This window comes from Phocoena phocoena, chromosome 10 (assembly GCF_963924675.1).
Source record: "Phocoena phocoena chromosome 10, mPhoPho1.1, whole genome shotgun sequence".
Lineage (NCBI taxonomy): Eukaryota > Metazoa > Chordata > Mammalia > Artiodactyla > Phocoenidae > Phocoena > Phocoena phocoena.
The window spans coordinates 5,066,524-5,089,572 of NC_089228.1; the positions used below are offsets into that span (position 1 = coordinate 5,066,524).

Genomic DNA, 23,049 nt, shown 5'->3' on the forward strand with positions numbered 1-23,049 from the left:
AACCAAGTTGTTTTTTTCCTAACCCAAAACATAAACAACACCCCCATCACAATCCAAAAAACCAAAAACTAGCCATATTATGCTAATATCTAAACAACTGGTGAAAACTCCTCACTCTCCACCCTCATTCCGCTGTCAAACACACAGAGCCAGAGCTAAATGATAATAGATTTAAATGAACAGAAATCATTTAAACATACGCTTTGGAAATATGTTTTTGTTCATTTTGCTACTAATATATCCTCAAAGCAATGTGAAATGCCATAAAAATGAATAATGCAGGAGTAATATAGTTGCTCAGACCCTTTAACATAGAAACTCCTCTTAAAGCAATTTATCTGAAGAAAATGATTTTTTAAAAAGTGAAATACGTGCATGAAGATATTCACTATATGTAACTGTGTAAGAATAAACAGTAATTGTATAATAATAAAAAATTAGAAGCCACCTGAAAACTGGCTTAGTAAATTCTGTGATATCACTAATATGGACTACTGTGTTGCCAATATGACATCTGAAAGCCAGGTAAAAAGGAACAAAGACATGTAATCTAACAGTGAAAGAAGCAGAAATGCTACATATACTGTAACTGTTAGCAATTAAAACATGTATACAGGTCAACCAGAACTGAAACTATACAGAAGTTAGAATAGTAGTTTATGTGTGATTAAGTGTGGTCTTTTTATTTTAAAAGATATTTTCACAGCTTTTCAGTAACAAAAACGTCTTAAAAGAATTTAATGTAAAATGAAACAAACGCAAGGGTCCAAATGCAAAGTCATTTATCTGTCCCAGTTCCTAATCTTACTTCTGTTTGTACCACCTCCCCACCTTTAATATTTTAGAACCCTATCTATGTTCCAGTCCTGCAGCCTTGAATTCATACACAGCAGCATAGCTAAGCAGAGAGCTTATTTACAGAGGGCAGGCCTGAACTCTGCATGTGAGCACATACAGAAAACGATAAAGATCGTCGTGTCCTATTAGTAATTTACAGAATTGTGATTTGCTCCACCCAGTACACCTATAATTGAATTCCTCAGCCATAAAATCATTGGGACCAAACAAGTTCAGATATCTTTTATCTAAGCCCTTTTTTTCTCCCTTACCATCAGTTAACATATTTCTTATGGGGCTTTTCTTCTTTTTATAGATTCATTTGTCTTAGTTATAAATTAACCCACAAGCAACTCTCCCAGCCACCTAGCTCTACTGTTTCCTGTGTACCAGGTTCCTTGCTACTTGCACTATTTATGATATAGGGGCCATTTAAACTGCCGGTTGGTAAAGGATGTCCAGGAAATCATCTCTAGATTTTTAAAAAAGATTCCTCCTAAGGAGAAATGCCCCCAAGCAGAGATTCTCCTCAGAGCTGGGCACCCTGGAAAGAAATGGAATGGAACTGCTGAAGACTTCTATTTCTTTTTCACTTCTTAAAATTGTGGTAAAAGATACATTACATAAAAATTGACCATTTTAAGCATTTAAAAATGTACAGTTCTGTGGCATTAAGTACCTTCAGACTGCTGTGCATCCATCACTACCATCCAGAAGTTTTTCATCTTCCCAAACTGAAACTACGTTCCCTTGAAACACTAACTCCCCATCCCCCACTCCTCCCAGCTCCTGGTCACCACCACCCTACTTGCTGTCTCTATGAATCTGACTATTTTAGATGCCACTTCTGTTTTTTCTTGTTTCGCCTAAAGTGTGTGAACTGGTGTAGTTTCCAAAGTTGGTTGAACACATAAGACAGTTGCCGGCAAAAACCCTTCAGGAAAGTTTCCAAAATTGGTTGAACACGTAAGAGAGTTGCCGGCAAAAACCCTTAAGACTTAGCATTTTGTTTCTCATGCCCAAACGCTTGAATTCAGACCAAACACTCATTTCCAGACGCCAGAGTACATACTTGCCCCTTACTTGGTCTTTCAAGAGTTTGGTCTTTTGATATACATATATTTTTAAAATTTAAACTGATTTTTCAAAGCAAACTTAATACAGCTATTGATTTCCTTTAAGAATCAAAGTTCCCTTAGTACTGCTTATATTCACAGAATTCCCAGACATTTTACCTAAAAACAGCATGACCTTCTCTCATCTTCACCATGCAAATACAAGGCTACTAATTCTAAGTGCTTGTTCAAATGTTGTCCTGGGTAAAGAAGACTGGTGGACCAAGAGATCATTAATGAAATCTAAAGACTTGGTTTGAACACTGAAACCACACCCTGACCGTCACCAACTAAAAATTTTGCTCAGAGGTGCTCTGTGAGGACTCAGAGCCTAGTGGGGTTTTTTTCCCCACTCACAGGTTTTCTCGGGGCTGGAAGTGAGTGGCTGCAGAACTAAGTGGAGAGCAAACCTGTGGAGGTGAGGATGGCTCTGTGTATGGACAGAAACATAGCTCAAGAAACAGCTCAAGGAGTATCCTTCATGAGAAGAATGTTCTAAGGTTGGCAAACAAACAGAAACTCACTCTAAAAATCAGTAAAAGTCTAACGAGAATGATTACTGAGTGACTCCAATATAACTTTTAAAGAACTTTTCATCTTGAAATAATTTGAGGTTTACAGAAAAGTTGCAAAGATACTCAAGACAATTCCCACGTCACTTTCACCGGGCTTCCTACTGTTAACATTTTACAACCACAGCCCAATGAGGAAAACTAATAAATGAAAACTGGCACACTACTATAAACGGCTTTATCTGGATTTCACCAGTTTTTCCACTCATGCCCTTTCTCAGTTCCAGGACCCAATCCAGGATCCCACATTGCATTTTGTTGCCATTGCTCCTTATCTCCTCCAGTTCCGCAGTCTTTTCTTTTCCTTTTGTTTTTTTTTTTTTAAAGTGGCTTTTTTGAGGTATAGTTGACATACAGAAAAGTGCACATATTTAATGTATAGTTCCCCAGATTTTTCTTGTCTTCCATGCCCTTGACGCTGCTGAAGAATGCCGGTGAGGTATTTTGTAGAATGTCTCTCTATTTAGATTGGCCTAACATTTTCTCATGATGCAACTGTCGTTATGAATGTTTGGGAAGAATACTGAAGACCTGATGTGCCCTTTTTGGGGGTATATAAGCTCAATATGTCTTAGTACTGTAGATATTAACCTATTAACCTGGATCACTTGGTTAAAGTGGTGTCTGCCAGGATTCTTCGCTTAAACTTACTACTTTTCTCTTTGTAACTAATAAATATTTAAAGGGAGATACTTGGAGGTTCTGTCCATATTCTGCTCCTCCTTTCACCTTCTAATCTGAGTATTCATCAGTGGGTCCTGCCTGTAGCAGTAACTGCTGCTGAGGTTCTCTGATGGCAATTTTCCATTTCCCTTATTCCTTTAACATTTACTAATTTAAATTCTTCTGTAAGGAAAAGTTCTCCTCCTTCAATTTATTCATTCAGTCATTTATTTATATCAGTATGGAATGATGTGTATATATTTTTTATTTTGGGGGTTGTAATCCAGTGCTATAGTTTTAAAAAAATTTTTTTATATTTATCAAATATATTTGATATTATATATATACATTTATATTTATCAAATTATTCCAGCTTTGGCCATTGGGAGCTGGAATAATTTGAACAATAAAATAAATAACTATAGTACTTTATTTATTTGGGGATTTTAATTCCCCAAATAAAGTATATAGGCATGGGCATTGGATAAATTAAGCTACTTTCTCCTTTGTGACCTGGGATCATAGTTGCATGGCCTACAGAGAATCAGGAAAGATATTTTAATTTTTCTCTCAACTCAATTACAAGTAACACATGAACCTAATATAATGTACTTGTACTGGGACTTATTTCTAAGGATTTGTGTTATTTCTCAACCCCCAGGTTTGTTTTGTTTTGTCTATCTTCGTTTTGTCTTAGACAAATACGTTACTGTGCTTTTCTTCCACTGACTGGTAAATTATACAGTAGAAAGTATTCTGATAGTCAAAATAAAAGCTCTCTAAGAAATGTTACAATAAAATACTATGAAGCATTTGCATGTTCTTTAAAAAAGACCTTTCTAAATACAAATTTAGTACAATAAATTCTGAGTTTACCTACCGTTAAAGGGCAACTCTTGTTTAAGGAAATGGCCTTCTTGTATGTCTGTGGCTTAGAGTTGGCTTCTTTCAAATCTGAACAATTAAAAAGAAAAAAGATTTTTAATATACACACATATTCAAAATTCTTAGACAACCTAGGATACCAAAATGTACAAGCACAGATGAATGTATTTTCTCTGTTGGATTTCATCATGACTGTTTGCTTTCCCTGAGCTAGAATGCTTTGTATTCTCTAGAAGCAACCAATAGACTGACTTGCAAACCATTCAGGGCTGGAGAATCTTCCTAAAGAGACATGGATTAGATTCATTTTGCCTACTCTCCTGTTCTGTCACTGATCATGAGTCAGGGTCCTTTGTCTCATCCATCTTTTATGTCAAATTAATGAAGACACCTACGTTGGGCAGACTTAAGAAAAACTAGATTTTAAAAGGGTTAGTAACGTCAAGAGATAGAGGACTGATAAAATTTATACACAGCAAAGATTACATTTATGAAAATATAAGCTCATTCTAGAGGGCACATGGCTGTTAAGCCTAAGGTAAAAGCGTCACAACCATTTAGGGACAGTAGATACAGCACATTTCACGGGGACCAGATTTTTAAAGGAAGATGCAGAGAGCAGATTATCTGAGTAACTATGTCAAAGGTCTAGGGATGTGTATCCTTGGCTCTTACGAAGGGCTCAGGGATCCTAGAATAGCTGTACATTTCGTAAAGACAAAACAGTACCCAGGGCCAAAGGCTTATCATCAGGGCCTTCAAAGTCCCAACATCCAGACCCAACATTCTGCACAGTCTAACCTACCCAAAATTCTAATTTTTTTTCTTTTTTAATGCTGCACCTTTCCACTTGGAATTTGCAAAACCTATTCTATTACCCAATGCATGGGTAACGTAGTGGATCATGAATATAAAATGTTTTCCCATTTTCTTATTTCTACTTTGAAAGAATGTAAACTACAGCCAATGTATTTTGTTTGCTCCTTTGTTTCACTCACACTGTTTAGTACTGCTGTTTGGAAACTGAAAACCTCCTAACGAACTCAACAATACGGTAACAATTTTGTTTTCATAATGGGGCATATTCTTCTATAGAAAGAGCGAGCTTGTCAGGGTTTTAGACCTGTCTGCTTTGCTTTTTGACTGCTCATCTGTATCACAGCAGTTTACTCTCCATGTGAAACAAACACTCTTTCATTTGTTAGTCAAAAATGAAATGAGTACCCACATCAAACCTGTCCATTACATATAACATGCATAGCGCATGAGAAACAACTTTATAATGGATTACTATTTAGACTTTTTTCACCTTTAAGTCAACAAAAAAGTGCTTAAATATGTGAAAACAAAAGGAAAGAGTATTAATAAAGAAAAATGTGAGCAAAATCTCTATCTGAAAAATTAAATAATGTTGACTACAGGGTAAGATTAAGTCATACTAGCTTTTCTTGACACTCATTCCAATTTCTCTTTGAAATACATATGAATTCACTAAGAAATAGACAGCAAGAAAGAGACAAGATAAAGTTAAGATTTCTGGAAACTGCTGTGTATTCCTAGCTTGTAGCCCTAAGAGTTGGATCAAACAGAAAACTGGACCAGTTTCTGTGATTTTCAAAGGCAGACAGAATCTATAACCTTTCCTAAAACCCCCTCCCCCAGTAACATCAGTAGTCTTTCTGTACCCATTCAGAACTGCACCGTACCACAGAAGGTACAGTTTGCAGGCATAAAATATAATAAGTAGGGCAGACACGAGATCCACTCTGGGGGCAGTATACATCAAGTATTACAGTTCTTTCATGTTCCCCATCTGGTCAGTTAAATACAGACTGGTTTATATTCGTTAGTTTATAAATCCTTCTACTCATTAATATAAGCCAGAGAACCAGGCTGTGAAGAGAGCAGACAAGCCCCTCACATTTCAACAAAACCCACACTAGACAGGGTCTGTTCTACTCATCCAGCTTTTTAATATCTGAGATAGGCTTTTTACCAGAATCTAAGTAGATAATAATGCAAGCCAAAGGGAAACTTACTATATTTGTCTGAAATGGTATAAATGGTAAAAGTTGACTTAAGAAATAGGAAAATAAGTAAAAATGAAAACGACTGAAAACTTATCAAAGACTTGCTTCCCCAAGAAGTTCTGGGGCTAGATAATTTTATAGATACATTTTTTTCAAATGTTCAAGGAAGAAATAAGTTTCTTGCCACATAAACTGTTTCTGAGTAGGAAAAAAAAAGAGTGACCAAATTAATTTTTCAAAACCTAACAAGACAAAATAGTTAACAAGGTAACCTAACAAGAAAGATACCTAACAAGAAACAAAAAACCTCACAAGAAAAATACCAACCTCGCTTATTAATATGGACTTACAAGTAAAAATAAAATGCTAATGAACAAATGCAATAGTATACTAAAAGAATAAACCACCATAATAAAGTTGGATTTATCTCAGAAAGACAAAGAAGATTTAATATTGGAATACGTATTAAAATAATGTGTTCCAGCACTAGGTTGAATTTTAAAAGAAACCACATGACTATTTCAAAAAATACAAAAGAAAATACTCAATAAATTTCAACATTCATTCTTGAAAATATTTCCTTAAAGAACTAAGAAACTTTAATAAGAATATTAATCTCAAACTTACAACCAACATCATCTTAATTGTGAAATATTATAGCAGCATCTCCCAAAATATGTTCTATAGATAACTAGATTCTTTAAGATTTTCCAATGGAAAAGCTTCCACCACAAGATGACTTTGCACATGTTGTTCACATTTGGAGGTTAGTGAAGTACATTAGCATTGTATATGCTCAGTAAGCCCCACAACTAGAAAAGAAACAGTGTCAACAATAACAATCTGCTTAGCTGTTTAACTCATTAGTTCTCAAACTTATTTGAGCATTTCTTTTCTCACTTTCCCTTATTTCACTCCTTAACCCACTTCACTGTGGCTTTTGCCACCCACCTTTCTACTGAAACTCAAGCAAAAGTGACAAGTGGTCTCCTTCTTGCTAAATCCATTAGACTTTTCTTGATTTTCATTCTATTTGCCCAATTGTGTGCCAGTAAGTGTTTAACAACTGGCTCTCCTTGCAGGAAAAATGCTCTGGTTTGTAGTGTTTGCTAATTTCTGTGGTGTAAATACGCCCACGGTGACTGACTTAGGGCCGACAGCAGAGTCGGGCAGAGCCCGGGCAGCAGCAGCATATTACATGGTATCCCCACCTCACAGATGCAATCCACACCAACACCGCATTGATGTAAAATAATCAGGAAGCAATGCAGTTGGTGTGGTTACTACCTCTGTTTTTATCATAACTTGTTTCACTGCTCGTATATACAATCTAACTTTTAACAATGGCTGTGGATAACAGTCGGCTCACAAAAATCCTAAAAATTTAACAATTGACTTTCACAAGCGAGTCTGAGCTGGCTCCAGCACCACGCCGTCTCTTCCTTTGCATCATTTGATATTCTGTGTATCCTCTACTCTTGAAACTGTCTCCTCCCTTTGCTGCCTAGTGACCAGTTACTTTGAATTCTTATCCTAACCCTATGACTACTATGTTAGTCCTTTTCCTTGGTACCTCTTCCTCCTGAGTTTTTCGATCCTATGTGTTCTGCAAGTTCCTTCTTGGCCTCACTCTTACCCATAAACATATCTACTTGCTTACAGCTTCCAAATCTTCATCTCTAACCACGTCTTCTCTCAAGACTTCTAAATCTGTATTTCCAATTTTTTGGGAACACCTCTCCCTGAGTTTCTTCAGGAACCTCCAACTCAACAATTCCTAAGCTGGCTACCCATCTCTTCCCTCTGAAGAATCAAAGACACACAGTCCAACACATATTGGACCACTCCTCGCTCCCTGCTAGATAAAAGGTGTTCGATTCTCTACTCCAGCCTTGCAAAGTACATTCAAGGAAGCTCAGTTCATAACCATAGGCAACACTTCTCACATCCCTTTCCCCCTTCCCTTCGACTTTTTCACACCCCACACTTTCCAAAGTTTCACCTTCAGCAAAAGCCCTCCCAACTCAACACTTTCTCCATTCTCAGCCCAGTAATGTCATAATCTCTCCTTCATCTCTTTCCCAGCACTTTATGACATAGGGCAACTTAAATCTCCTCCAGCTTTTCATGTCCAGACCCTTTCTTCTCATTCTCCAATACTTCAGCACAAAAATCTAGGAACTGACCTTGTAAAATCAACTTTTCTAAGGGTAGGGGAAACGGGTTTTGTGCTGTCAAATGAAAATTCTCTTTGGTGCACTGGGGGAAGGTGAAAGTATATGAACACTCCCAAACGACTGATTTTTATCCCATTGAACTAAATACATGGGTCTCCCACTAACCCCGCAAATTGCTGATTGATTCCCTTAGAAGCCAGAGTCAAGATGAGCCAATCACATCCTTCCCTAGATTTTTACAACATGCATACAAAATTGGCTATTAAATTGACGTCTATATCCTGAGGTGGCAAAATAAAATGACTTTATTTGAATTAAGAGGAATTTAAGAGAAAGAGAAAAATGAAAATAAAGAATCTCCCAAGGGTGGTCGGTTTTAAGTGACAGTGGCGTTACTGAATTGAATATAAGGTAAAGATCTGGTGATCTGACTTACCTTGTCACAAGTAACAAGAGTAAGTACTTTCAAGTTGCTTACCACTTACATGACACATAAACGGATTTGCAGTGAACCAGAACAACTAAAAGCTTGGATCTAATCCATGGTTACATCTGAATACGGTTACACTTGTGTAGATATAATTGTTAAGTGTGGAATGGTGCTGGTAGTATGGGGTAGAGTGGAATGGTGCCGGTAGTATGGGGTATAGTTATCTCATTCTCTGGCAAGTTACATACTGGAAAATTAGACTCTTGCTAAAGTGTGCAGGACATGGTGGCTGGATTCAGGCTGCTTAAGTTCAAATCTTAGTTTTATCACCTGGCAGGTTATTTTTACCTCTCTGTGTTTGTTTCTTCATCTGCAAAACAGAGATAATAGTGTATACCTTTTACAGTTTGTTGGAAGAATAAAATGAGATAATGTACATAATGTGCTTAAAATAGAGCCTGATACAGAATAAGTGCTCAGTAAATATTAACTATGACTATCAATTGCTAGGGTACTTTTTTGGTGCTTAATTAAGAAAGAGTCCTTTAGAAGGATGGGTAAATGACAGCTTAGCTGAGGATTTAAACTGTGGAGTAGACGGAAGTGTAAACTGAACTGGAATAAAGCATTCTCTAAGCATGAAATCCTATGGTTACATTTATAAATCAATCATAAACTAAGTTATCCTAATGAGTAATATTACTCCAAAAAGTCATGATACCTATTTAGGATTAGGAAGTCGAATGAAACGGTAGATTTGAAATTAAAAAGAAACAATTATGGGGCTTCCCTGGTGGTGAAGGGGTTAAGAATCCGCCTGCCAATGCAGGGAACACGGGTTCGAGCCCTGGTCCAGAAAGATCCCACATGCCGCGGAGCAACTAAACCCGTGCACCACAACTACTAAGCCTGCGCTCTAGAGCCCGTGAGCCACAACTACTAAGCCCACGTGCCACAGCTACTGAAGTCCACACGCCTAGAGCCCATGCTCCGCAATGAGAGAAGCCACCGCAATAAGAAGCCCGCTCGCTGCAACGAAGTAGACCCTGCTCGCCGCAATTAGAGAAAGCCTGTGTACAGCAACAAAGATCCAACGAAGCCAAAAATAAATAAATCCCTGGTGGCGCAGTGGTTGAGGGTCTGCCTGCCGGTGCGGGGGACGCGGGTTTGTGCCCCGGTCCGGGAAGATCCCACATGCCGTGGAGCGGCTGGGCCCGTGAGCCATGGCCGCTGAGCCTGCGCGTCCGGAGCCTGTGCTCTGCAGCGGGAGAGGCCACGGCGGTGAGAGGACCGCGTACCGCAAAAATAAATAAATAAAATAAATTTATTTTTTTAAAAAGTCAACAATTATTTGTTGAGCTTCTGATATTTGTTTGCAGTGTTCTAAGCACTGGGGATAATGAACAAAACAGACTAATATTCCAGCTCTTGTGTAACTGTGTAAATAAAGATGTAATAAAACATATTAGATGGTGTTAAAGGATCCATATGCTATATCTGATATATCTACCATGTGGAAAAAAAGAGGACCTAAGGTTGTTAAAGACAATTAGGAATTATTTCAACAAGCTACTGTGCTTTACTAAAGTTTATGAATTAAGGTCTATTGATCCCCTTCTCCAAATCTGAGGATTAGTGATTCACTAATTTTTTAAAAAATCAGTTGAAATCCAGTTATAAGTGATAATCAATTTTATTTTGTCTCTGAAATAGCAACATAAGCATTTTGCTCATGTTACATTCAGAGGAAAAAATCGCTAATGTACAACATGGTGACTATAGTTGATAACACTGTATTGTATAATCAAAATTTGCTAAGGGAGCAGAACTTAAATGTTCTCACCAAAAAAAAAGAGGGAGACAGAGAGAGAGATTTGCAAGGTGATGGATCTTAATTAGCAAATGGAGGGAAGCCTTTCACATTGCATATGTATTTCAAGCCACCACAATGTATATTTTAAATACTTTACAATTTTACGTCAATTATACCTCAATAAAGAAAAAAATCCCTACTTCCTTATTTGATTCGTAGATTAAAATACATTTCATTTCCATACTATAGTTAGAGACCAAACCAAAAAAAGAGATATTAGGAATTGGGAAACTGGAAAAGGAAGAGGACAATCGGAGGGAGAGAAACAGAGGCAGAAAAGGAAGGAAAACAAAGAGACAGAATATGGGAAACACCAAGAATGAAAAAGGGGGAAAAAAAGGTGGGAACAAGAGAGAATAAAAACAGAGCTAGAGCAAGAATTGAGGGGCAGAGGGAGGCAGGAGGCAGCAAGGAGGAAGAAGACGGGAGAGGAGAGGCTCCGAAACCAGAGTCAGAGGAAATGACGTTTCCTGTTTTAGCTCAGCGGCTCACTGTGGATACAAGCATCAGAAAGTCATCACTCGTGTTTTAAATACTGTGCAGAAATTAAGAAGCCACCATAATTATTGAGCCAAAAAGTGTTCACATCGCTAATTACATAAGGATGTTGCCTTCAGCAAACAGTTTTTCTCTAAACTCACATTTTCCCTACTTCTGTGCCTGTGCTAATAGTTTCCCATGTGAAATGCTTTGTCCACCGTCACCCCATGTTCGATGAACAATATTCAATAAATATTTATTGGGAGTTCCCTGGTGGCGCAGTGGTTAAGAATCCGCCTGCCAACACAGAGGATACGGGTTCGAGCCCTGGTCCGGGAAGATCCCACATGCAGCGGAGCAACTAAGCCTGTGCACCGCAACTACTGAGCCTGTGCTCTAGAGCCCGCGAGCCACAACTACTGAGCCCACGTGCCACAACTACTGAAGCCTGCGCTCCTAGAGCCTGTGCTCCACAACGAGAAGCCACCGCAGTGAGAAGCCCGCACACCACAACGAAGAGTAGCCCCCACTCACTGCAACTAGAGAAAGCCCGCATGCAGCAACGAAGACCCAATGCAGCCAAAAATTAAATTAATTAATTTAAAAATATATATTTATTGAGTACCTACTATATGCCAGGCACTGTTCTAGGAACAGTTTGAAATGTTACATAGATTATAATGAAAAATATGAGCTGTTTCAATAATACACAACGAAAATGAGCTATTTTAACAAAACTGTCTACTAGGCTTGAGGTGAAATGAATTTTTTCTTCTGCAGCTAACGTTTTTCTCCACCAGATACCATTGGCACTAAACCAATCCTTATGAAAATCATGTCCCTTACTGAAGTTAAAAGCATTCCAGCATTTCCCCCCAAATATGGTAAGGCTATCACTCCTATAGGAGTCTGGTTCTCTGGATCTTCCCAAGTACAATTAATCTGTGATGATTTTAGCTGCTAAAATGTTGAAGCCTGTAATAACTAAGTGAAATAAGTTGAATAATAAAAGTTATTTGAACTTTCACCCACATCAAAATGGAATCCCACAGACATTCCCCAAATGGGTAGCCATGCCTGGTCTTGTTCAACCTTGGCGTTACATTGAACAAATGATTTAGAATCACATCAGCAGCCTGTGATTTACGTAACTCACTTCTGCAGAAATTCACGTTGCTTGTGAAAAACATCATATGGAAGAGGAACTTACTCCAAATATGACAATTGGAAATAAATGAATGCTGAGAAGGCATTAGGGAACAGTACTTTCTTAAAAAAGAACTGTGGAACTAACTGCACAGATATGTTTAAAAATCAAATTTGCATTCAAATTTAGGGAAATGTAGTTACCCGTATGATGAAAATGGTAGTACACCTTGGTGTTCCAATATGGTCAATTAAGAAAGAAATAGGAATGTAATCTGCAAAAATGCTGAATCACTGCTCTGTACACCTGAAACACACAATACTGTAAATCAACTACACTTTCATTTAAAAAAAGAGAAAGAAATATGTTCTCTAAGTTAATGTTGTAGAACAGGAAATCAGCTTAAAGTTGGAAGGGACTTTATAAGCTCCCTAATTAATTTCTTCTATCAAACAAGACTTCTTAACAGATGGCCGTTCAGATTCTGCATGAATCTCTAGTGACAAAAGCACGCACTGCCTCACAAGGCAGCCGTCCCCACCGCTGGACAACTGTAGTCATTAGAATTCTCTCCTTATCCATTCACCTGTCGATAGACACTTAGGCTGCTTCCATGCCCTGGCTATTGTAAATAGTGCTGGAATGAACACTGTGGTACATGTCTCTTTTTTTCTTTACACTGAGCTCATGTATGCCTCCCTTTAATTTCTAGCAATCCTTCGACAAGGCCGTCGACCCTATGACCCTATGACGTCGACCCTATGACCCAGGAGCTCCATAAGGGAAGGGACCAGTCTGCCTTGTCACTGCTCTTGTCCGGAGCCAGCACGACACACGGCACAGAGTAAAGTACCATAAAAATGAGCCATAAAAATGAGTAAACGGCTGATGACTGCCCTTATAGGACCCAGTCAGTAAGTCCAGTCCATTTGTCCTTTAGGGGAGTGGAGCTCTACTGGCATGAAGGCATTTGTTTTTTTCAATCTGTTGTGGATACTTTTTTTTTTTTTTGCAGTTCACGGGCCACTCACTGTTGTGGCCTCTCCCGTTGTGGAGCACAGGCTCCGGACACGCAGGCCCAGTGGCCATGGCTCATGGGCCTAGCTGCTCTGCGGCATGTGGGATCTTCCCGGACCGGGGCACGAACCTGTGTCCCCTGCATCAGCAGGCAGACTCTCAACCACTGTGCCACCAGGGAAGCCCAGTTGTTGTTGTGGATACTTTTATAAAATGTAAAACCGTGTGCCTAAATGTCATGAGAATATAAACTTTTTTTTCCATTAATGATGTTTTTCATTTCTTTTTTTTTTAATTGAAGTATAGTTGATTTACAGTGCTGTGTTAGTTTCAGGTGTGTACACCTGAAAAGTGATTCAGTTATACATAAATATATTCTTTTTCAGATCCTTTTCCATTATAGGTTATTACAAGATACTGAATATAGTTCCCTGTGCTATACAGTCGATCCTCGCTGGTTATCTATTTTATATACAGTAGTTTGTATCTAGTAATCCCAAAGTCCTAATTTATGCCCCCCTTTCCCCTTTGGTAAGTGTAAGTTTGTTTTCTAATATAAACATTGATAAATGCTTATCCTCAGATCTGCACTTACCTCGTGCCAAGTCAGTAACTAGGAGTGTGTGTGGAGCACATCAGTGCCTAAACTGTCCTCAGAGGCCACTCACTGCTTCGCGACATCCCTCTCACTTTCTCTCTCTCTGTTCCGACAGGCCCTCTTCATGTTATGTCCAGATTTCGCGATAGCCTCCTAGCTGCTTGCCTTGCACACTACTGCCAAATTAATCTTCTGATTAAATCATCTCACTCTTCTCCTCAAGACCTGGAATCTCAACACTCCTTACAAGATAAAACCCACACTCCTTTGCCTACATTCCAGACCCATTCTCATCTGACCTAAAATCTACATCTCTAATCACGTTTCTCACTCCTCACACTGGCATACTACCCACTTCCAATGGGACGATCTCTGCAAAATGACCCCCCCAACACACGCTTATTCACTAGTCCAGGCTCCGTTTTCTTACACTGGAAATTCTTTCCCCCTCCTCTTAGGCCATCACAAGCCCTGAACTTTTTTTGCCTTTAGGTAAAATTCACATTCTTAAAATTAACTACTTTAAAGTGTGTGATTCAATGATATTTAGTACATTCTTAAAGCTGTGCAACCGTCAACTCTATCAAGTTCAAAAACATTTCTTCACCTCAAAAGGAAATCCTGTACCCATCAAGCAGTCACTCCCCCTGCCCCCTGCCCCCCACACCCTGGCAACCACCAACTGCTTTCTATCTCTACGGATCTGCCTAGTCTGGGTATTTCATATTAACAGAATCGTACTTGGATTCCTTTCTGTTTCTTTCCCTGTATGTATATAAATATATATATATATTTTTTGTAGTACGCGGGCCTCTCACTGTCGTGGCCTCTCCGTTGCGGAGCACAGGCTCCAGACACGCAGGCCCAGCGGCCGTGGCTCACGGGCCCAGCCGCTCCGCGGCATGTGGGATCTTCCCAGACCTGGGCACGAACCCGTGTCCCCTGCATCAGCACGCGGACTCTCAACCACTGCGCCACCAGGGAAGCCCTCCCTGTATATTTTTAAAGCCATTTTTCTTAAGGTTACCCTGTCAATCCCTCAGCTTTTGACGTCTAGTCCAACCCCTATATCCTCTACAGGCTTTCCCTGGATTTACCCTCCACTCCACACTGATCTCGCCATTTTCTGAATTTTCGTAGTGCTTGTTTTCTGCCTTCTTTAGTTTAGTCTTTAATCACACAGTGCTTTGAATTTTTGTTTAACCCTTTTTGATTCATGTAGATTATAAACTCCTAGTTCTAGGAGCTGTGCTGTCTCCCTTTGTGCCCAGAACCTAGTGAAACTGTGTGTAACTCACTGTGTCCGGATGTTTATGAATGAGGAGCAAGTTAAGGAAAGTGAAGTCTTGACCATCAGTTAGAGAGAGCTTCAAACCCATGTCAGTTCTTATCCTTCCTTCTATCATGCTCTCCTCCCTGCCATTGCGCTTCTCAGTGTTGTACGTATGGGTACGGGTCACCTCTTTGCTCTGGTAGGAGATGAACAGGTGTGGCTGCAGGAAGATGATGGCAGGGTGCCCAAGGGTGGAGAGGGTGCAAATTCCCTGCGTTGATCTCTTGCTAAGAACTCCTACCTTTGTTCTACAAGCACAGATGAAGGTCTACTGAGAAAAGTGGGCATGCAGAGATGTCACAAGGCCACATAAAAAAAGGTTCATCTATTTGCTTTGCTTTTATATGTACATCAGTTCCTTTGTCTGGTATTTTTGATTTGAAGTGGCTCATAAACGTGTATCTATCTTGTAAAAGGAGATTAACTGTGAAACAATTACGGTAATAATACTTGTGATTCATACATGAAATCGCTAAGCGTATAGTTATTTTATATATTAAAAACAAATGAATAGGTTAAAACTAGGTAGTGTTTTATCTAACAATTGCCAAAAAGTTTGAAAGGGAACTGGTTTTATTCTGTGCATGAGTAATAAGTCTAAGTAACATCTGTATCACACATCCTTATGAACTTTTCTCCAGCTGTAGTACTAAACAGAATTTGTTACAGTTGCCACTGGAAGCCTCCAAGCAAGAAAATAAAACAGTGCTCTGGCCCTTAGGCCATTTAAAAACCTGTTCTTCTGACCAGAACAAGTAAAAGATCCAACCTAGAAGGCTGAAGGCTATAATTAACATTTTTTTCCCTTTCATATCCCATTTTGCCCGCTTTAGGAGAGCAAAATGGAAATTTCTTCTGGCATTAATTTCATATCATTATGTGTTACGAAAAATGTTAAATAAAATGGAAATAAACATTTTAGAGAGTAATTTAGGCAATTCCCTAAACATGTAGAAAACAGTAGCACTGAGAATCCCACATTGAAAAAGCACAAAGTTGTCCTCAATATCCAACTAAGTTTAAAGTACTTATAAAGTACTGATAATGTGCCCAAGTCCCCTGTACTGTAGGCTGTGAATTAGGGAAGGTATGCAGGGCATATATATGTAAGTGGGATAAGAAGAATTACAACATTCATTCCTGCTCTCTAGGAATTCACAATGTTGTTTACACAGAACTTGCACATAAAACTTATAAGACCTGACAGCAAACAGGCAGCAAATACAACGTGTGATACAGAATCTGGAGCGCATAAAATTACATTTCAGAGTAGATCTGCCTTCTAATTATGTTTTACTTCAGCTAAGATTAAAGTTAGTTTGCATTTTCTGAGTTCAAAAGCTGGTGGCCAGGGTAAATATTTCACACACATGTTGTATGACAAAGGAAATCAACCTGACGTTTAAAGCTTAACATGCATAATAAGAACAAAATAATTGTGTGTATGCGCTGTATTTTGTGAGGATTGGAGGTCATTCTAGCAGGCATGGGCAAATACACATGAATTGGGACCTCCCTGGTGGTCCAGTGGTAAAGAATCTGCCTTCCAACGCAGGGGACGTGGGTTTGACCCCTGGTCAGGGAACTAAGATCCCACATGCCGCGGGGCAACTAAGCCCGTGTGCCACAAACTACAGAGCCCACGCGCCCTGGAGCCTGTGCGTCACAACTAGAGAGAGAAAACCTGCACGCCACAACTAGAGAGAAGCCTGCGCACCGCAGCAAAGAGCCTGCGCTGCAATGAAAGATCCTGCACGCCTTAGCGAAGAGCTTGCGGACTGTAACTAAGATCTGACACAGCCAAAAAAAAAAAATAAAAAAAAAAGAAAAGAAAAAGAAAATAAATATTTTTTAAAAAGGCATCACCATCTGTTGGGGATGGGCAGAATGGCTGCACTTTATTAAAAAACAAAAAAACAAATACACAGGAATCGTGATATGGCCTAAAGACACAATGATGTCAATACGCTGTGTTCCCATCACTTAATTATTTTCTCAGCTTTCACTGTGTGGTTATTTGCCTGCCTAGTGCTAGCTGCTGGTTCCCCTACCCGGTCTGAAAGGCACCTGTCCCACCATCTATAAGGCCATGTCACCAGGTGGGCAGATTTTGTTTCCTATATAAGGATATTTGGTGCTGAAAAGCAAGCAGTCATTTGATAAATGTTTATGGATTCTGAATAAACCATGGTCAAATCTGTAAAATCTGAAGGTTTTGGTTACATCTGCATTGAGATGCACTTTAATATTCCATGTCTATATATGAAAAAATTAATTCTTTTTAACTTCATATAAATTCCTTCAAAATCTATTTTCCTTATCATTTTTTCCCAAAAGTTTCATGCTGTTCAGGATTTCTAAGTGGTCAGTAATATATTTTCTGTGAATTTGAAAACAACTGAAATGGTAGTCAGACAACTGGATTGTGAATATAGAAGTTGGAAATAGCTATAATACTTAAATTGACCAAAGGATGGTCATTTGAAATAAGATCTGCGTCTCCCTTTACTCAAATATTATATTCCAAATATGTAAAAGTTCTAAATATGCTTTTAAAGGTAAGTAGCTAACTTTATTTCCCAGGGAAAAAAAGTTGTGTGGTTTTTTTTTTTTTTCACTTTAATGGGATAGTCCCAGTGAAATTTGTTTTACATTTTTGTTAGGTGTAAATAACTTTTTTTTGTAAATAAAGTTAGGAACTATATTCACATGGATAGTTAACCATTTAAATATATCCATTTTGAGAATATTATAAAATAAATAACCCTTCTGCAAAGTAAGTACCCTATCATTTGGATTTTCAAGAATAGTTAATAGCTTATTAACAAAAGATGCATTCCTACATCTTTTGCTAATAAATTTTACTACTGAGAGAGAAATAAAGTAATATAGTAAATACATTATACATTATGTGTGATACATACTACATACATATAACCTAAAATACGTTAATAATAAGAGATTTAGGAAAAATATTCAAGGACACAGGTTTTTCCCTACTTCACACATAACTGAAAGACAGCCACCTGGCTCCACGCTGGCCTGGCAATGCTGCCGGGTCACAAGGCAGGGATTAGGCTACTGCCTACTCTTAGTCACCATCTCGCCCATTAACATCCTTGTTAAATCTAGATAACAATAGTCATGAACGTCAGGAGGGATGTACTTGTCTGTCTTGTTCATTGCTTTATCCTCCTTCTCTGAAACAGCTCTCGGCACAAAGTAGGAGCTCAATAGATTTTTGTTGAAGAAGTTAAGTCTTCATTAAAAAGGAGCTTCTTCTCAGTAGATTTGCTCTGGGGGGGTATCATCGCCAAGTTTGTGTTACCCACAACTTCTGAGAGCCATAAACTGAGTTTTGTTAGCTGAGGTTTGCCTTGGGCTGTATTGAGAATTAAATCATCAGAAATGGTAGGGGCAGGGCGGGGTGGGGGGGAGGCGAAAGAAGAGAGAAATATTACTTAGTATCCCTGATATAAAGCTTCTAAAAAGCTTTTAAAACTTTGTTTTCATTTAGATAAAGACTATTCCAAAGACATCAGACTGATATAAATTTCTCAAAAGAAGTTCCAAAGAAAGTGACAAGAAAAATGTAACCTGTAATCTGGGTCAAAGGCAAAACTACTTAATATTCCCTTTGGGATTTCTAGAACAATGCAACAGAAAAAAGGAAAAATTAATTAATTCAAAGGATATTGCTCTGTGTATGTGTATTGTATACACACACACATATATATATATTGCTGTGTATGTGTGTGTTTGTGTATATATATATTGGGAAACCTCTACTCATTTGCTATTTTAAAGCTCTTGTTATTTTAAAAATTATTATCACAAATTACATCAAGGTCTCATAATGACCATCTGTAGTAGAAGTTTACCTTCATGTGCTTCTCCATCAGCTATTTATGGTTATAAGTTCAGTATTCTGTCAAGAGTTAGAAGACAAATAACTCTATCCTGAGGTTATTTAATTTTAGGGGAAAAAACCCATAATAGATATACATATTTTTTAAAGAAAGACTTAAAAGGGGGGGCTTGAAAATAAAATAGCTCTGGAAACCACTGTAAAAAAAAAAGCTTGGTTGTTGGTGTATGCTAAAGATCAAAGAGTGCACAGGCCCAAAGAAATCAACAAAATCCAACCTTATGTATGGCTGAGAAAATTAAGAGGCTGTGACAAAGATACGATATTTTTTCCACCCAAATACAGGCTAGTCCAGCAGAGTACAGAGAAGCCCGATATATGAAGTAAAATTATGTATGAAATAAAACTGGGTATAACAGCAATGAATTCAGGTAATGTCTCACATTATCGTCGATGGCTTTAAAGGAATAAAAAAGCTAGAGGGGGGGGCTTCCCTGGTGGCGCAGTGGTTGAGAGTCCGCCTGCCGATGCAGGGGACACGGGTTCGTGCCCCGGTCTGGGAAGATCCCACATGCCGCGGAGCGGCTGGGCCCGTGAGCCATGGCCGCTGAGCCTGCGCGTCCGGAGCCTGTCCTCCGCAACGGGAGAGGCCACAACAGTGAGAGGCCCGCGTAACGCATAAAAAAAAAAAAAAAAGCTAGAGGGGTTCTCAATGTTTAATTTACTTTTTGCTTGATCTTTACTGATCAGCGTCACAGACATACTAAAAAAAAGCAATAAATGTAGGCTTTTAATTATAGACGTAATTTTATATTACTGGCTAAACTCTGGAAAAGAGAAAAATATAAAAACAAAAAGCCCTCCATACCTCACTATTTTTTTTTTTTTTTTTTTTTTTTGCGGTACGCGGGCCTCTCACGGCTGTGGCCTCTCACGGCTGTGGCCTCTCCCGTTGCGGAGCACAGGCTCCGGACGCGCAGGCTCAGCGGCCATGGCTCACGGGCCCAGCCGCTCCGCGGCATGTGGGATCTTCCCGGACCGGGGCACGAACCCGCGTCCCCTGCATCGGCAGGCGGACTCTCAACCACTGCGCCACCAGGGAAGCCCCAATACCTCACTATTTTAATATAACTGTCATAATTTTTGTATGGTCCCTTCCAGACTTTATATATACATGTTTATATAAGGTTGCAATCAGCGGTGCACATACATTCTTTATGTTACTTTAAAAAAAATATTTTTCAGGTTTGCTCTAGTTTTCTAATTTGTCATTGATAATTACATAACATTCCACCTAGTGATTACACCATAATCTACTTAACCATTCCCCTGCTGTTGAATAGTTATTTCCAAATATTGGTTCCTATAACAATGTTCGCATGAAGGTCTTTGTGTATGTGGCTTGTCCTATGTCCTACATTTCTTTGGAAAAAAATCTCAGAAGTGAGGGTATAGCAGCAGACGGTGTAATATATTGCCCAATTGCTTTTTTAGCAGGCGGAACTAAGTGACAGGGACATCAGCTACACATAAGAGTACAAGTTTCTTCAATTCCTGAATTATAGAATTTTAGGATTAAAAAAAAAAACTGTCAACAATCGCTAGGACTGACACATTTTCTACTGTTATTAAACTGGAACTGAAGTTTACAAATCCATATCTTGTAAGTCTGTTTAATGTGGGTCCTCTAGGGCCATATCATCCTCAGAGATTTTATAAAATCCAGTCTTTGAACTTGGAGACTCAGGATTCGTGGCAACCATTCTAAGGTAAGAGGAACCAGTGATGCTTGGACTAAGACGGGAGCCGGGGAGCCTCTACGGACACAAGCTTATTGAAAACAAGACTGAGCTTCTCTAAGTAATAAAATGCCAAACCAACGGAGGTAATTTTACAGGATGACCTCAAGAGATTCTACCAATAGGATAATATGGCAAGGGACTTAACTATAGGCAAAAGTAAGGCGTACTAAAAATAATCCAAATTAACTGCGCAGAGCATTGGGCTCTAGGCTCTCAGATGGGATGCAGGCATCACCTGGAGTGAGAGGTTTCCAAACACTACACGTGAGAATCCCCTGAAGGGCTTGTTAAGGGACAGATTACCAGGCCCCATCCCCAGAGTCTCTGATTCAATAGGTCTGGGGTGGGGCCCGAGAATTTGCATTTCTACCAAGTTCCCAGATGATGCTGATGCTGCTGGGCCAAGGACCACACTTTAGATTATTTCTTTATTCTTTTAAAATCATGTATTAAGTACCTAATAAGTACCATGCTATGTGCTGGAGATACAAAAAGGAATAAAACCAGTTAGTACCTGCTTCAAGAAATTAATACTCTATGTTTTTGTAGACATTGCACTGCTCTAGTCCTAGAAGTCAACAAACTTGGACCTTGTTGAAAACAAAGTTTAAAAATATATTATATTGCCTTTAAATAAAGCCAGGGTATTTCTAATTAGTTCCAAATGCTTTAGGAAAACATGTAGTAATCCTACAATGGCAAATGCCTGAGTGTTTTCTTCACTCTTCTGGATTTTACTAACATATGCAAATAATTTGTTACAGTATCTTCTTCATTTATATATGTACCATTCATGTGTTTGTTCTCTTTCAAAACTCCATCCACCATATAAAAAAGAGAAAGATTTTCTATAAGTACTTGTCCATACACAATCTAAACATTGTTTACAAAACCCAGGTAATTATCAACTGACAGAAAAGAACAACACTGAGTACAGTAAGACTTGGGGATTCTCTGATTTAGATTCAGACTTCAGTAACACCGTGGAAAAGTGAATGACAAGTAAGCGATATGCTTAGTCATACCCATGAGGGTGGCCTATACTTGTTAAACACTGCCTATCAGCTGATTCACAGAATTAATGAACTTGCTTTTGAGGTGACTGCTAAGCTTCTATTTCTATCACATACATGTTGGCTTCCCATAACTATTTTTGGCAAAAAAATAAAAGGCAAAATAAACTAGGTATAAAATTTTGTGATCTGTGGATCTGCCAAAGTATTAGGCATTATTTGTATGTCTCTGGCATATTGTTTATGACATGATTGAAAGACTCCTCTCATTTCAATCTATTAGAAAGCTACTTTAAAAGTCTGGAAGAACTCATGAAGAGATTACATAATTTGTTTAACGTCACAGAGAAAAGACATAGCGAGAGGTAATATTCAGATATCTAATTACATTAACCAACAACTAACTCCTGGCCTTAAATCTGATAAGATTTCTTGGATAAACTGACATTTAGGAATGACAATTTGTTTTTCTGAAGGAAAAAAATGGTTCAAGGAAGAATTACAATGCATGTTGATTTTTTTTTCCCCCCTCCCAGCACCACACAGCTTGTGGGATTTTAGTTCCCCAGCCAGGGATCAAACCTGGGCCCACTGGCAGTGAGAGCACAGAGTGCTAGCCACTGGACCGCCAGGGAATTCTCGTGTGTTGATTTTTAAGAGAAAAACAAATGCATGTGTGGGAGAACATATCCCTTCCTATCACGGCTATTTCAAGTGGCTATTTTCATATTTGGTTTCACGAAGGTTGGTTTATGGAAAACTGGGGACATGAATCACTTTAATTTTATTTTTCCTTCTCCTGATCCCCTCTTTCAAATTCCAAGTGTGTTTACTATTCCTTAAAAGCCTTGTTTGCAGGTAGCAAGCAAACCAGGAGCTAACCTTTCAAATTTTTGCTGAGGATGTCTTAAAGAATTAACCCTGCTGGAAATATTGGCATTTTGCAAGTGGACTCCAAACTTTCAAAGGACACAGATGGTGTTGGCGGCAAAATGAAGGCCAGTGGGGTGGGGTCAAGGTTAAGGAGTTCTTTCCAGCACCTCATCGTTGCCCCTGGCAGTCTGATAGGTATGTTTCCCCATCGCCTTCACTGTAAAGGAATAGTTGTTACTCCTTAAACACGCAGGATAAAAATATCCTCTTTGCATTCACTTTCCCAGATCCTCTCCTGAAGCAACTTATACAGCCCAAGAGAGAAACGGTACTAAG

General features: G+C 38.8%; 1 protein-coding gene across 3 annotated transcripts in view; it reads right to left on the bottom strand.

Moving 5' to 3' along the window:
• PPARG (peroxisome proliferator activated receptor gamma) overlaps positions 1 to 23,049 on the bottom strand; it is a 130,099-nt gene that overhangs the window by 101,484 nt on the left and 5,566 nt on the right. For 2 of the 3 annotated variants that reach the window (XM_065886489.1, XM_065886488.1), the window contains exon 2: positions 4,068 to 4,141. The exons of the other annotated variant lie outside the window; for it this stretch is intronic. The gene's annotated coding sequence lies outside the window, so the exon portion shown is untranslated. The remainder of the gene's footprint in view (positions 1 to 4,067; positions 4,142 to 23,049) is intronic. 3 annotated transcript variants of the gene reach the window in all.